The sequence below is a fragment of the Syngnathus leptorhynchus genome, chromosome 12 (genome assembly GCF_054491065.1).
Source record: "Syngnathus leptorhynchus isolate UIUO chromosome 12, UIUO_Slep, whole genome shotgun sequence".
In the NCBI taxonomy this organism is placed as follows: domain Eukaryota; kingdom Metazoa; phylum Chordata; class Actinopteri; order Syngnathiformes; family Syngnathidae; genus Syngnathus; species Syngnathus leptorhynchus.
The window spans coordinates 3,201,121-3,217,744 of NC_141206.1; the positions used below are offsets into that span (position 1 = coordinate 3,201,121).

The 16,624-nt window shown below is 38.2% G+C and overlaps 1 protein-coding gene across 4 annotated transcripts in view; it reads left to right on the top strand.

Moving 5' to 3' along the window:
• The window catches only part of whrna (whirlin a), a 75,562-nt gene that overhangs the window by 14,499 nt on the left and 44,439 nt on the right, over window positions 1–16,624 (top strand). The window lies entirely within an intron of this gene.

Consider the following 16,624-nt stretch of genomic DNA (forward strand, 5'->3'; position numbering starts at 1 on the left):
GTCAACAAAAACTCAAGTCTTGTCATGTTTTAGTCACCAAAGATAAACTCACCCGTTTACGTTTTTTGAGCATTTTATGCTGTACATTTCGTACACAAGGCAACCCAAATTGGGTTTCGTTTAAGATATTCCACTGCATGATGACATCCCAGTGCATGATGACATCTAGACTGTCAGATTGGGATCCAATGCATACATTAAAAAAAAAGATGTTTGCATGTATCCTAAAGTTACAGGGAAGACACATAAACAACTACTATTACATTAAGAGAAAATATCTGTGCAAGTCAAATTTTACAGTAAATGTGGCGCTCAGCCAGCATGAAACACACACACGCACGCATGCACACACACACATACACACGTCACTAAACACTAGAAGTCACATTGGACAGCTCCGAAGCTACAAACTTCAATTTCCCCAGATTGTCTGAGGTATGCTATCCTTGAGCGTATGTGCACAAAGTGTTGATAAATGAATATTATGTCAGATATGAACAACAGTATATCTCATAACAATACATTAAGCAAATATGGCTTCCAAGGTTTGTGCATAATGACTGCATTGCAACAAGTGACGCTTAGTACATTATTTTCTGCCAATATTGTGTTATGTCTAAGCTTACAGACAGACATGACCTACAAAGTTGTTATGCTGTCCAAGAACTATTTGTAGTCCTGCACTATTTAAGCTATTGACTCCAATGAAGAGAAACAGCAGAAAAGCCACAAAAACTGCTCAGACAACATTAGGCCACAAAAACTGCTCAGACAACATTAGCATTAGCAAATACTCGTAATGAGCTCCAAACATAAAGACTAGATGTGTAGAAAAAGCTCAATAAATCAGTCATCACGTTGAATACTGATCATGTTTTGGTCAAGAGCCAGGTACATGTTTTGTTTTGTAATCTTGCTTTCTGAGTTGTGTGCCATGTATCAAAAGGCACCCAAGAGAAGTAGGCCAGGCTTGCGGGTCACAGTGAGTCGATGGAGTCAATATCTGCACTAGGGCACAACATTGACTCCACACTAACCGTCTTGTGTCGAGCCATTAGGATCCACCAGCACAGAGAGGAATGGATTAGGCTGCTGCATTGTGGCCCATAAAATCATCGTCACCTCCTCTCCGCAGGGGTTCAGTCATCAATACAGGCAAAGGCTCTCATGGTCACACAGAGGCTGATATCACGGAAAGGACACCTTCAAATGTAATAGTCCATGCGCATCGGGCACACATACAACAACATGATAGTGCTGTGGATTGTGTCAGTCAGAGGCAAAGTTTAATGAGCTTTCATTAATCACTGTTGCCAAACATTTATAAGGTTACCATACCGAGTACTGAGAAAGAAACTGACGTGTTAAAGATTTTCCTCTCTCTCTCTCTCTCTCTCTCTCTCTCTCTCTCTCTCTCTCTCTCTCTCTCTCTCTCTCTCTCTCTCTCTCTCTCTCTCTCTCTCTCTCTCTCTCTCTCTCTCTCTCTCTTTCCATCTATCCATCTATCCGTCCATCCGTCCGTCCCTCCGTCCCTCCGTCCCTCCGTCACTCACTCACTCACTCACTCACTCACTCACTCACTCACTCACTCACTCACTCACTCACTCACTCACTCACTCACTCACTCACTCACTCACTCACTCCATCTATTATCTATCCTTCTAATCTATCCATCTATCCATTTTCTATACTGCCTGTCCCCACTGGGGTCGCGGGCTAATCAAATCTAATCGAAACAAACAGAGACGAACAATCATCAGCACTCACACCTAGGGGCAATTTGGAGTGCTCAATCGGCCTACCAAGCATGTTTTTTGGATGTCGGAGGAAACCGGAGTGTCCGGAGAAAACCCACGCGGGCACGGGGGAGAACATGCAAACTCCACACAGAGAGGGCCGGAGGTGTAATTGAACCCGCACGCTCCTAACTGTGAGGCGGACGTGCTCTGCCCGAGCCCATATATTCTCTACCAGTTGAAGATGGGCCAAGCTTCAGGATCGTGAAAAATGAGCAGAATTTTAACTAAAAGAACAAAAGTGTCAGCATAAATGCTTAGCGAAGAATGATATCTGGACTGTAAAATGAAAGGCTGTTTCACAATAGTACACTTAGCTGAGAGGTGCATCACCTACGCCTACACTATAAGCATGTCCTTTCACTGCAATTCCAGCTTTTTAAGCTGCTGCTCATAGATAACGTGTGGATTCTTTGGGGAGGGGTGAGGGCGCTTGTGTTGCAGGAAAAGCAAAGTTCATCACTACTTGATGAACTGCGGTAAAACATGCTGCCTTGTGTGAGCGCATGTATTTACTTTTTAACTCATCTAACATATAAACATGCTGGACAGGTGCCCTAAATCTATTTCTGCTTAGAGTTACATAAAGGTTTGGGTTGGCATGGACTGTATATTAGCTGTTAAGAAACATATACCGCTAAGGTTTATAAGTCAAGTGCTTTTCTAGCTTTTCTAAACTCTTGTTTTACTTTACTGCTGTTGCATTATTCTTCAGGTTCTCTTGCCTGTTGAATGAAAAGTCTGCTGCTGAGCTATAAGCTTCCTCCTGCTGCTTTAAAATCAGCTCACTGATATATTCTTCTTCTTTTCCCCTTTATTTGAAGCCACATGCAAAATACAAAAATCCAAATTCTGCATTGTTTGTAGATGAAAGATTGGGGCTCAGCAACCACCAGAAAAATGTTTTTGGAACGTCACTCAATGACGAGTTGTATTTTATGATTGAAACATTTATTATGACTTAGCAGCTACTAGAGATTGAAGCAAAGCAATATTTAGGTCTCATTTTTATACATAACATGTTCCTGACATACCTCGTGCCTAATATTTCCCGCAGCAGAAAACGCTAGAACAGTGATCCTCAGAACTAGTCCGCTTAAAGTTGCACTCTGCACTTTTCAAGCTGTAAGCAAGATTTGAATGTATACAAACTGACATTAGCCAAGGCTGCCACATTGGTAGAATGACTTGTGTCAGAATTGCCAAATGTGAAATGCTGCAGATTTGATGTTGTATTTTTGCGGAATGTACAATACTTAAAAATATAAGTACCATATTTTCCGGACTATAAGGCGCACCTAAAAACCTAAAATTTTCTCAAAAGCCGACAGTGCGCCTATTCCGGTGCGCCTTATATATGGACCAAATTCCTAAATTTAAACTGGCCCGCGACATTGTGTCATGAAATCAATCATAAGTGGCCCGCTGAAGACTATGAATCATGAATCAAAAAGACTATGGATCATTATTTTGTGATTATAAAGTAATTTGTTGCGTCTGAAGTTGAAATAAAAAAGATAAAATAGAGAATGATTTGATTTGGAATAAAAATCTGACATGATGCATTAATGGTGCGCCTTATAGTCCGGTGCGCCTTATAGTCCGGAAATTCGGTATATAACTTCTCCGACAAACCCTGTGACAACGACAATGCCCAGTGCTGCAGTAGCCCGCTTTGAAAATACGTTTTGTCTCAACTGATGTCAATTCTGTCTTTTTATTTCATGTTGCTAACCAAATTTCAATAATCCAGTCAAGGACAGACAGTCTCTGATTGGCCAGTTTGATTGTGCCGGGACAATTTATTGCTTTCTTTACAAATTTGGAATTCATGTTCATGATATCAGTGGTGTGCATTGAAAAAAACTCATACTACCTGTGTGTTTCTTTTCCGGCTACTCTGTCTTCCTCCCACATTCCCAAAACACAAATAAGAAGTTCATTAAAGAAGAGATTGTGAATGTGAATGGTTGTTTGTCTATTATACGCCAAGGGCATGCCCTGCCCCTTGTTAAACTACAGCTCTACTCGTGTTAAAAGCTCAGAACTGCAGCTTTTAAATCTCAGTTCATCATACTGTAGGAATTCATTACTACTCAGAGTCGAAGTGATGCTTGTGAAAAGATAGATTTATGTTCGTGGTGGTAAATGGGGCTAATAACTGCTATTTTTTTACGATGTGGTTTTATGAAATGCTTATCATGCAACTTTGATGGACATGCAATATTTTTTTTCAAATGGTCTTCTGTTTTTCTAGAAGGCAGATGGGGTTGAATGTGCTAAAAGGTCAAACAATGTAGATAGTAAATGATGGAAGTAGACTTGTTCATAAATATTGTCAGTTTCCAATCCACCTGCAAGCAAAATTACAGCAATATGGTATATAGTAGATGAAAATTTAAACGAGTCTTTTCTATAATACGTATTATACATTTAAAAGAGTGATTCTGCCATATTTATTTAAATAGAACTGTTATAGTATAAAGCTGTTACTTTTAGCAGTATTTACAGGCTTTTTTTATGTAGAAAAAAAATAATAGTGAAGAAATAGGCCTACTTTTACTGAGAAGTTCTTTATCCACCTCTCCAAAATGAGATGATTAATGAGTACTACCCCCTGATCTTAAAATGTTTGGTCACAAACTAGAATCAGCTTCCGATATTCAAGTTGAAAACCTCCAAACACCTCTGAGATTCATCCAGCCTTACACACACACACACACACACACACACACACACACACACACACACACACACACACACACACACACACACACACACACACACACACACACACACACACACACACACACACACACACACACACACACACACACCATTATATGCCTCCAAATCTGTTCCCTCGTAGCTGCTTGTCTGGTATATAACCCATATGGGGACTGTCCTTCTTTGGGCCCATTAGTGTCAGATACAGCATTTGGTTTTCAGATGGTGCCAGTATCCTTCTGCTTCTACAAATCCTATTCACCCACATTTTTTCAGAGCAGTCACTAGCACGGTAGCACTGGTGTGTGTGCTGCAGGAGGAGGGAAGCAGCTAATGGTGGCAGGGACAAGTGATATACGAATGAAGTGTTTGGTTGCTATTATTGCAGTTGTGTGTGTGTGTGTGTGTGTGTGTGTGTGTGTGTGTGTGTGTGTGTGTGTGTGTGTGTGTGTGTGTGTGTGTGTGTGTGTGTGTGTGTGCATGTGTGTGCATGTGTGTGCATGTGTGTGCATGTGTGTGCATGTGTGTGTGTTTCATGCTGGCTGAGCGCCACATTTACTATAAAATTTGACTTGCACAGATATTTTATCTTAATGTAATAGTAGTTGTTTATGTGTCTTCCCTGTAACTTTAGGATACATGCAAACATCTTTTTTTAATGACAGTCTGTATGTCATGCACTGGGATGTCATCATGTAGTGGAATATCCCACATTGGGTTGCCTTGTGTACGAAATGTACAGCATAAAATGCTCAAAAAACGTAAATAGGTGAATTTATCAGCAATGGTTGAGGATAGGTCCTTGAGAAATCTCAAATTTGTATCCCACTATGATTGTTTAGTGTTTCTGTAAGTACGCGAGAAATATGAGCGATGGAGTCACACAGATAAATGTATTGGCCTCAGCTGATGCGTTGTTGCCACCGGAGTTAATTTTCTGCCTTACTGAGTACAAGAAACATGAAGACGAACATCAGAGTGCTATGGTGAGATAAGACAGAAACACAGCGGGAGGCTAGAGGCGTCCTTTGACAAGATCTGGCTGCCCTGCGGAGGTTACTGCAGTGATACCTTCTCAGAATTCCCAATCTAGGACACAGAGGTGCATGTTAAACAGAGTTAGTATGCATAGTTGACGGATATTAAAAAAAAAAAAAATGCAAGTTAGCTTGTTAAATCTTACAAATGTCCTTTATCATTGTCTTATTTCCAAAATGGGTTCATGTGGGATTAAGAAAGTGAACACTGTTACTCCCTAATCAACTTAATTAACTAACTCCTTTATATTCCTTAACAACAGTTAGAGGAAGATGGCATTTTATAAGGTTCATAAACATTGTCCCAGGGGCAATAGCTCGTGAGGATACTGTATAAATTGATACAACCTTTTGCCTTACTTTCTGTTTCTTTGTAATCTTTCTTAGTTTTTTGTAGTTGTTGTTTTTACAATGTGTATTGTCCCTACTTGTCCCTGCCGGGGTCCTCTATGTTTCCTTGATTGTTTATCAGAAAATGCAGTGAGCAAATTGTGATGACATTTTTGGCAGATGATGAACAGATTTATTTATGACCTCAATCTATGTGCATGCTTTGGTTGTCCCTGCTGTTTTAGAGGAGACTAACTAGCGCATCTTTCTGTGATTTCTTTTTTCCTATAGTGTTAAAATAGCAAAGAAAATGTATCTGTTTTTGAGTATCTGTTAAATATTTAGGAGAGGTTCGCATTTGCTTCAAATATCAAACGGGATGACATTATGACAAAATATATATTTTTGCAGATTGAATCAGTCCATTTTTCTAAAGCAAATGTGTAGTTTGTGTTATTTCCTGAGATTATGGATGTGATACAGCATGCAAGAGCCGAGAAAAAAAGGGCTACCCCATGCTGTTCTCCATCTGACAGCAAGTATAGTAAATGGTGCAATGTTAATGTGGAAATCATGCAGAGGCTGCACTTCACAGCTGTGAGTCCTTGTGAATTGTCTTTTGCTCTGATAAACAATGTAGCTCAAGTTTTTAGGGGAATACAAAATGATGCTGTCGCCTCTCTCTTGCACATATTTGTGTTTTTGTCCTTGCAATATTTCCCTTCTAAATAAAAGTTATTCCTGTCAAGTTCAGGTTGAAAAACACAGGTGTAGCAATCTTTAAATATCAATATATTTTAAATATAAGTATCTCTGATATGGCATATATTATTTTATTCCCCTTTTTGTTGGGCGGTTGGGTTCCCTTCTGAACTTTTCTAAATGATGTGGCACAGTTGTGTACTGTTAAATTGTCCTTTTGTGTAGTATTGATGGTGTGCGATAAACCTGTTCGTAAGAAGTGGATTAAGTCGTATAATTGCCCACGGAGAGCTCACTTAGCAAATGCACAGCTCATGATTGCATTATAATATGCATCGTTGTCATCGCTAGCACCCTTCTAGTCTACATTCCAACATAATCATACGATCAAGATAGTTTATAAACCCTAACACTTCTGTGGTGCCTTTTAAAATGAGAGTCAATAAAAATCCAAGCAATAATTAGAACAGCTTTAATTGTGTATGTATTTAATCCTTAGACACAGAGATTTGAAGTCTCGCTTGGGGAAGCATATTTTTCAGCTTTGGTTGAACCTGTTCAACTAAAGAGGTTCCATAGTATAATACATATTCCTTATGTATGAAAAGAAAAGCTATCCTCCAGATCTTTTTCTGTCACAAAAGATGGTTGTTCATCACCCTGCAATTAAATCAAACATTCCTTTTCATTAAGCTATGACGACCCATGTACGGTTTCATTTAGCAAATTGCTGAGCCAATTGTCCGTTGAGAAAATAGTTTTTTTCCCGCAGTTTGCCGACGACAAGTTTTAATTCACACTGTCCAAAGAACCCAGTGTGTATTTGTACAGAACTGATTCGGAGTCGTGCTAAACAGTTTCGGTCCATGGAAAAAAAAAAAACACTAGCTCATTTTGCATTTACTTAGATCTGAAGGAATGAAAAGCTTACATATCAAAAAATGCCCTTTCAGCTTCAAAATTTTGGCAGGGTCAGCTGAGTTCTGTCTGTGATTGATAGCAGAGTCGTTTCAGTTCTATATACTGTGAAGTTGTGTTTCTGCTTGAAAGTGTCCCTGGGTGATAATTTGTAGTGAGAGAAGTTTGTGAGAACACAGCGTAGGATAGCACACAGTGAGGTGACCAACGATTGTCTCGTATCTCCCTGAAGCCACATACATGACCATCACCACTGACAACCTGTAAAATAAATATATTCGCATCGTTACATTTTAGTAGCTTCTCCAAGCGCATTTAAAATGGCTCCCAAAGGCTTCCTTTTATCCATTTTCAAATAGCAGACATAGTATACACTTCACACCAACTACTTGAGTTATTATTTATTGAATATTGTACATTTATATTCGTTTGCATGCACAGAAAATCTCTATATGGTAGTCACTTTATGGTAGTCAGTAGCTTTATGTCTATGGAGAAGGCAACCTCAAGCGTGTGGCAATATTTTATTACAAATGAGAGCAGTAGCACAGATGCTTTCAATATATATATATATATATATTAATATATATATATATATATATATATATATATATATATATATATATATATATATATATATATATATATATATATATATATATATACACACACACACACACACACACACACACACACACACACACACACACACACACCCTTTATTAGTTAGCTCACTCTATATAACTGATTGGACTACCTCCTCTCATATTCTGAAAAAATGGTCAATAGGTTCATTGACAACTCCACATCGTAAACAATAATAATTTGTTGTTTGTTTATTCGATGCCCAGTGATTGATGGCCAACTAGTTTAAGGTTCCCCTCTCACTCAAAGTCAGCAGGGATTGGCTCCTGCTCACTGACACCCCTTATGAACACAAGCACCATATTAAAAAAAATAGCTGCATTCCCAGCTGCTGCCAGATGTTTCAGTCCATCAAACATATACATTACTTTATTTTGTTTTGACAAAACATGGCCACAACACTAAGTGTGAATTTCATCCATCCATCCATCTTCCGAACCGCTTTGTCTCCATGGGGTTCGCGGGCGTGCTGGAGCCTATCCCAGCCGTCATCGGGCAGTAGGCGGGGAACACCAGCCAATCGCAGGGCACACAGAGACAACCATCCGCACTCGCACTCATACCTAGGGACAATTTTGAGTCTTCAATCACCCTACCAAGCTTGTTTTGTAACTGTGAGGCGGACGTGCTGCCCAGTGCACCACCGAGCCGCCCTAAGTGTGAATTTAATTATTAAAATTAACGATGTAATTAATTAATTAATTAATTAATCTAGTTGGGCTATTTGGTTATGTTTGTAATGTATGCAGAAATCCTTACCTGCTGATCATAGTCAGCAATGTGGAAAGTGAGTTTTATATGTTGAATTTTGTTTAACTGGAAAGAGTATCAAAAAGCAGACAAAAGGTAATGACTATATTTGGTGGATGTGAAAGGTTGAAATTGTGAAATGGGTTTGTAAAGTTATACCATATTAGCAAGTTAATCAGCTCTATGTACCTATCAAGTCAGAGTAATACTGTTTGTCATCGTAATTCAAAATCTTGGATTGATGGTCCTTGTGAATGAATCTTGTGAATGCTAATGAAACTTGGATCGGCCTTTGTTATCTGTTTCCATTTCTCACAACCATTCACCACTAAAACTGCTCATTTGCTTCCGGAAGTGTTGATGTTCTTTCTATTCAAAGTTCCTATTGAAGCCATTGGAAAAGTGTCTTGGGAATCATGTTAATGATAGCGTAATGATCACATCTCCCTTCAGGGAACCTGAGTATAGGATAAACACAACTCATTGAGTTAACAGTACATTCAATGAGTAATAAAGTGCTTTAGAATCGATCACCACCACAATGTTATCAGATTTAACAATCTCTGGTAACGTTCTAGTTAATTGGGCTGCCACGCTAAATTCGGAAGTAAACTCTAAACAATCTCACTGGGTATATTTTATTCAGTACTATACCTTACTCAAAGATGGAGGATGAGAATATTCTCGTCTCAAAGCCTTCCATAGCATCTCTCAAATCGAGCAAAATGAAAAACCACCAGTGGAATTGTTTCTAAAATATGAATAGGATCTTCACGTTAAGACTTTTCCAAGTTACACATTATGAACCAGATGCTGATGTAATGCAACTATACAACGGGCCATGAAACAGACTGAGATCCACGTGTCTCTATGTTGGCTATGTTCTTCTTTTTCCCTCAACTACTCACAGCCAGCATTAAAATAGTTTTGGCATCTGGAGGTGGCCCTGTAAATCACAGTTGCTGAGGGACATGCCGTTCAATAGAGGGACGCAATAGGAGGCCACTTTGATTAATGAGCTACTGTACTATAACAAGTTGGGGGTAGATTAATTTATTGCCCCGTCAGCAAATGAGAATATTTTACTCTCTCTCTTTGAACAAACAAAAATTGGCTTTTCTCACTTCCCTGAACTTTTACCACTTCATGTGCCACCATTTTATTCTGTTATGAGGATGCTGTTTTTTTTGTTTTTTTTCCGGTGAGAGAATTCAGATATTAATGATAGGCTACCATTTTTTTTTGTGGGTAAAACAAATTGTATTTATGGGACTCAAAATTTCAGACCGGGAGGGGCGGGGGAGTAATAGATTTGTCCGCAAGGTAAGCATTAGCATTGTGACACCAACTTGGATCTGCACAAAGAGAATGATGAAGGCGTAAAAGATGTGGTGTTTTCATTCAAATCCAAAATTATGTTTATAGCCTACGAAACTAAATGTCACCGCAATAACAGAGTTGCTCATTCCATTTTGAAAGTTGCAATTTAGACTCTTGTTGTTGATTGTACAAGATAATTTATCAAGAAATAAACGGTAAAATGTTAATAGACTTAATCATATAACAAATATATTTTTGGAAGATTTGTCACAAGCATATTCCTTCTTAGTAAATATTTGCAATATTAATTTTTTTTAAAAAAAATACCCTAACGCCTTGTGACATGCTTTTCTTTGATGTGAAGAAAGGAAAAAAAAATCTCTTATTCGTGACTCAATTTGAATTCAATCACATTGTCCCGCTGGTGTGTTGTGGATGTCAGTGCAGGTGTTCCATCACATTAATTCAATTTAATGAGAGGAACCGAGAAGGATAGACAGATTGGGGGAATTTGAGGATTAGAGGAGATGAGTATTGTGGATGTTTTTCTCTGGCTAATCCCTGTGATTGATGACTTGACTCCATTAAATCTGTGGTGGCTGGCTTGTCATTTATTCAATAATCCTTCCAAGTGTTTATTTAATTTGGGTTCCAAACATCTTATTACTATCCTACCAATGCAGATGTTTATGCTCAAACATCTGGCAAAATATCATACTCAAGAGTTGTAAAACTATTCCGGTCTCACTAGTTGTGTTGTTGTGAGTATAGGTAGCCATGGTGCTCACTTTTATGCTAGCTGTAGTACACTCAATTATACATTTTGCAAAAGTGTGTTAAATTGTTGAAGAATTGCAATGACTTGCTATTTTATAAATTGCTATTTCTATGCCACTCTCCTTACTCTCATTATACACACTTGAACGCTGGCCAGTGGATTTGCGCGACAGAACATCTACCTCAATGTGCCGTACGCTTGAACTGATCTCATTTTATTTGGATCTTTTTTTTTTTTTAAACTAGCTCAGACTGAATTAATGAGTCCACTACTATATGCAGTCAAGTATTGCACTCCATTTGGGCTCAATTCCTTTAAGACATGTTTAATTAACATTTATTCCCACCTAATTTTCAGAGTTTTAAAGAAATAATTAATTGGTTATGTGCCAATTCATTTACACCGAACAAAATTGTGACTCGTGCGGGATTAGAAAGCCCATGTATTAATTTGACACTCGGATATCATGGCCATCTTTTGTCAGAGTTTACATATGGTAGTTACTGAGTTTCTGCACAGTACTGAATTGGTGGGCACTCAGATTATGTTTGATATTTTTTAACTGCCAGGCCTATTTGCAGAATAGTCATTGCTTGCTACAGCAAAAGGCTTCTATCAATTCCTTCCAATCGAATATATGTATAAAGTAATCTTGAAAGGTTCCCGTTATCCCAGACCCTAATGGAGAAAATAGATAATAGATGGTTTTCCCAAATACTGTAATCCAATAAATCAGACTTTTAAGTGTATCTGTTATATGTCTGGATGGTTACCGCATTGTAATGCTACATGTCAGACTTACAAACTAAACTGCTGTGTAATTCACAGCAAGCACCGCTTGAATTTATTCATTGCTTTTGCTCATGTTTGCACTAGGTTGCGGTCGCCAACTTTGACTTCCCGCCCTAATGGAACACACAGCTGATGGATGGATTGGAAAGTGAAGATTTACCATTTTTGTACAGCATCAATAGCTCCATTTGCACCACTGGCAGATCCACTTGCCTACAGCTAGCGGACAAATTTGTGTACGCTCTGCAGTTCGTGGGTCTGACACTGGTTATTGTTGTCTATTGCAACTGGAATAACACAATGCTAACCTTCACTCTAACCTTACTAGATCTTGCTTTGAAAACACTTTCTTTTCAATTCATTGATCGGGTTTGCTCCCACTTGACACAGAAATTGAAACAACACATGACCAGGAGACGATATTCTCATCTGATGGTAGTTAAATGGTCAAGGGTCACTACATGACTAGAATATTTCAGAAATAGTCATATTACTGTCAGTTCAAAATCATGTGTTATATCTACGTGACTCAAAAGCATTATACTTTGCTGACTGGTTTTCAAACATTGTTATAGCAGCATATGAACACCAGATTTTGTGCAGTATTTTCATTGTGTGTTAAGAATTGAAAATAACTAATTTGTCATTCCAGGTGGGATTCACAGATGCCTGCCAACCAGCATTGCTTTTTTTTTTACATGTGGATGTCATGAATCATTGTCTATGACGTGTGTGCAACTCCACATATTTTCCTTTCAGTTTCACTACATTGCCATCTGAATGCTTAGCTGTTGCTCACTCTAAAGTACTATCAATATGGAAAATTTTTCATTGGATTTTGAATTTTTGTCATTGTTGTGGAAGCTCCTCACAAATCTTACCTTCACGTATGCCGAATGAGAATGTGTGTTTCTGCACCCGTTGATAGATCCAGTCTGACAGTAATAAACACAGGAGAAAAGACAATTTTCCTGGTTGAAACATGGTGCCCAGTTATGTGTGCATCCATATTCGTACCTCGCATCTAATGTGTGTGTGCGTGCTTGTGAGTGCTTGTGTGTTTGGCAGTTTGCAATGATGGCATGCTTGAATGCACTTGATTTGGCAAGTGCACTCTATGTGTACATAACCAAGTATTAAGCCTGTGCAATTAGTTTGTACAATAGGCAATGAATGGTTTCAACCCTTTCTATTACCGTATTTTCCGACTATAAGTCGCGTTTTTTTTTTTCATAGTTTGGGTGGGGAGGGCGACTTGTACTCAGGAGCGACTTTTATGTGAATTTTTTCACAAATTTTCAAAATTCATAAATCCGCGATGTAGTGAAACTGCGATAAACGAACCGAGTGTGGCAGCAGATTACTGTAATTTGAACTGAAAGTGACGTCAGCCTCATGGCGCAGTGGTTGCTTACATAAAGGACAAAGGATTCGATCACGGGATGACGAAGATGACGAAGGGCCCCACGTTTGTAGGATTTAATGATTTGGAGTGACATGGTTTGAAAAACGTGTTATTTATGTTATAGTTATTTGATATTTTTTTTTCGTGTAGCAACTTGTATATGTTTTTATCATTACAGATAAGTAGTTGTTGGCTCGTTGAACTCTTGTTTTGTTAAATAAAGCGCCGTTTACCAAACCCACGTCTTTCCTGGTACTTTGTTAACGCTACAATATAGTTATATACTAGATCTGTGCGCCGCACGTGCGGCGTTGTTGACATAAAGATCGAGGAATTTGATCAATGGATTTAATGATTTGAAGTGACACAGATGGTTTGATAATATTGTTGTTATATGATAGTTATTAGATATATACTTTATATATCGTTATAAGGGTCTGTGGAATAATTAGAAATGCAACTTGCAACGAGTCCAACGTCAGCGGCGCGGCACATACGCGGCATTGTTTACATAAAGGACGATCGATGGATTTAATGAATTGGAGTGACACAGATAGTTTGATAAACGTGTTATTTATGTAATAGTTATTTGAATAACTGAATGTTACGTCAGGCCCGTTCTCAGCTCCTCATTTGTGTATATGTCACGTTAGCATACTGTATCGTTTAGCCTGTTGTTGCTGGTTCATGTCTGTTCTTGGTGTTGGATTTTGACAAATACATTTGCCTCAAAAGTGCGACTTATACTCCGGTGCGACTTATGTATGTTTTGTTCACTTTATTGGGCATTTTATGGCTGGTGTGACTTATACTCCGGAGCGACTTTTAGTCAGAAAAATACGGTCATACATTTGATATCCACTCAAAAAAATGCTTTCAACTGATGGGCTGTTTTCCCCTTCTCTTACAAATAAAATGTGTTGTCATTTTTTTATTGATGCTTTCACTTGAGTCTTTTTTAAATTATATAGATATTTTGCTTTTGAACTGGCAACAACTTTTAGGCATGGTCCATAAATATACAGTTACAACATCCTATATTAACTTTGAATTTTATGCGGTATTGTAATGGCATAAAATAAATACTATCGCTGTACATAAAATACCATTAGGGGTGCTGGTTAGGGTTAGTTTTAAAAGCGGAATTATCCAAGTAGTTCTTGTAAACCTCATAAATTCTCTGTCTCTCTGTCTCTCTCTGTCTCTCTCTCTCTCGCTCTCGTGTTTTCATATTTCCTTATTTTGCTTCAAGGATTACAAAGCTGCTTGTTTCATCATAGCCTCGACCTTATGATTCCTTTTGCCTACCTACCAACTCATTTTTTCTTTTTTCTAGACTCTTTCCATGTTGCCGTACTTCTCAGTTTCCTTGCACCATGACTCTTTGCATTAAACCTATTGAGTGTACTTATTCCATGAATGAATACATGCATACATACGTACATAGGTAATCATATTCTCATATATATATATATATATATATATATATATATATATATATATATATATATATATATATATATATATATATATATATATATATATATATATATATATATATATACAATCTGCTTTTAATTTTCCCACTTTCTGTACTCCTGACAGATTACTTAATGCACATACTAAAACCTGTTGCTTGTAACCACCAGGAGCCAGCAAACGCAAAGGAAGACTGATGTTAAAATTTGGATTCAATGGGGAACATTTGTTTTCGTAAGTGGATTTATCTGAATTCCCCAGGTACTAAGTCAGTGTAAAAGAAAAAGTATAGAGTGAGCACAGCCCTCTGAAGGGCAGTATTTTAAAAGCTTGCATTGTGCCTCACTAAAAAAGACATTCAGGTTTTTGCGCAAGCCAAGAGCAGTAATTTCTGTATGACAACACCGAGCTATCAATTTGGCTTTAGTAGTCACTGTGTACAGGTTTGAACCGGAAGTGTTAAAAAAATTCACATCTGTAATGGTTTTACTCTGCAACAGTGTGATTTAGGTGAAGACATAATGATTCCCTGTGAAGCTTAAATGGGATTTCGCCACAGGTTCATCTCATTTGTCATGATTTTCAAGAACACGGTTCACATGGCCCGCTTGTTTTCTACCTTAAGAGTCGTTGGGGCAACTAAATCATGGTGGTGTCTCTTGAGGACATGCTCCAACTGTAATGGGAACTCTCACCGAGGCACACCGCCCTTCGAGCCAGATGCACCACTAAAATTGTTTTGTGATTCTTTGGGGAGCTACGAAATATTGCTTTTTTCACCTCACATTGCTTTCCCAGACTTCTTTCGTTAGGGATGAAGTGGAAGAAGATAAATCCTCACCATTACACATTGTGGAATTTCACATTAACTCAACCAGCCTACTTGAATTTAATTATCCCCAAAACAGTCCCTTTGATATGCATTTTTCCATTCATTTGTCAAATGCCATATCCTACTCCTTTTGCACTTTTGAAATCACAACAGTAACAGTCTGCAGCTGTTAAAGTCAACAGCCAGAAATACTAAGGCCTCTGGGTATTTGCTGAACTGCCCCGTTTGGTCTGATTTTATGAGCAGTCCAGCTACATGGGAATATATCGATCGGCCAAAGTGTTCCACGTACCCAAAGCCAATAGAAGACAATCAACCACAGCCAACAGCAATTTCTTATAAAAATGTATTACCGTAACGTATACCTTACCTTACTTTTCGTGTATGTGTCCATTTTGGGGACATTTGAATGACTCTCCATGCATTTAGTTAGAATCTGCTGTAAATTTCTTGATAACACTATCTCATGAAAGACAGATCAACCATTGATTGATTGTAAATTGTTGTATTCTAGTTTTTCAAGATGTCAACCTCCAAAATAGTCATTTTTCAGGTGACACCAAAAACTGTTGCAAACAGGTTATTAATGCACGCAAGACATTTTCAACACTTGATATTCGTCAATAATTTGTCAAAACAACACCCATAGTGACCAGTAGGATAGATTTTTGGTTTTGCTGTGGTTTGGAATTTTAATCGCCAGTGCACAGACTCTCAAGTTTGCAGATGTAATAGCCAATCATAAATGTATATGAGCTCTTAAAAAGGTTCCAGGTGTTATGGAGGTACACAGCCTGTATTGGGTTTTACAATAATGGTCATCAATATTTATCATTTCAATTTAACCCGTGGCAAGAAAGTGAAGCGCATAGACTTTTTGTCGTTGAAAAGTGCTGGTGTCGTCTATGAATGGGGTGATTGAATATTACCATGTAATCTTCTTTTTGGTCATCTCCTTCTTCCTTGACAACCATGCCATGTTTCTATGGTTCAATAAATAGTGCAATGCCAGTGTATTGTATGTGGAGCCCCAAAACATCCAACATGGTCACCATTTTACCATTCATCTCAGCTGGAACGTGAATGGTGGAGACAGTATGCTCTTCCACTTTC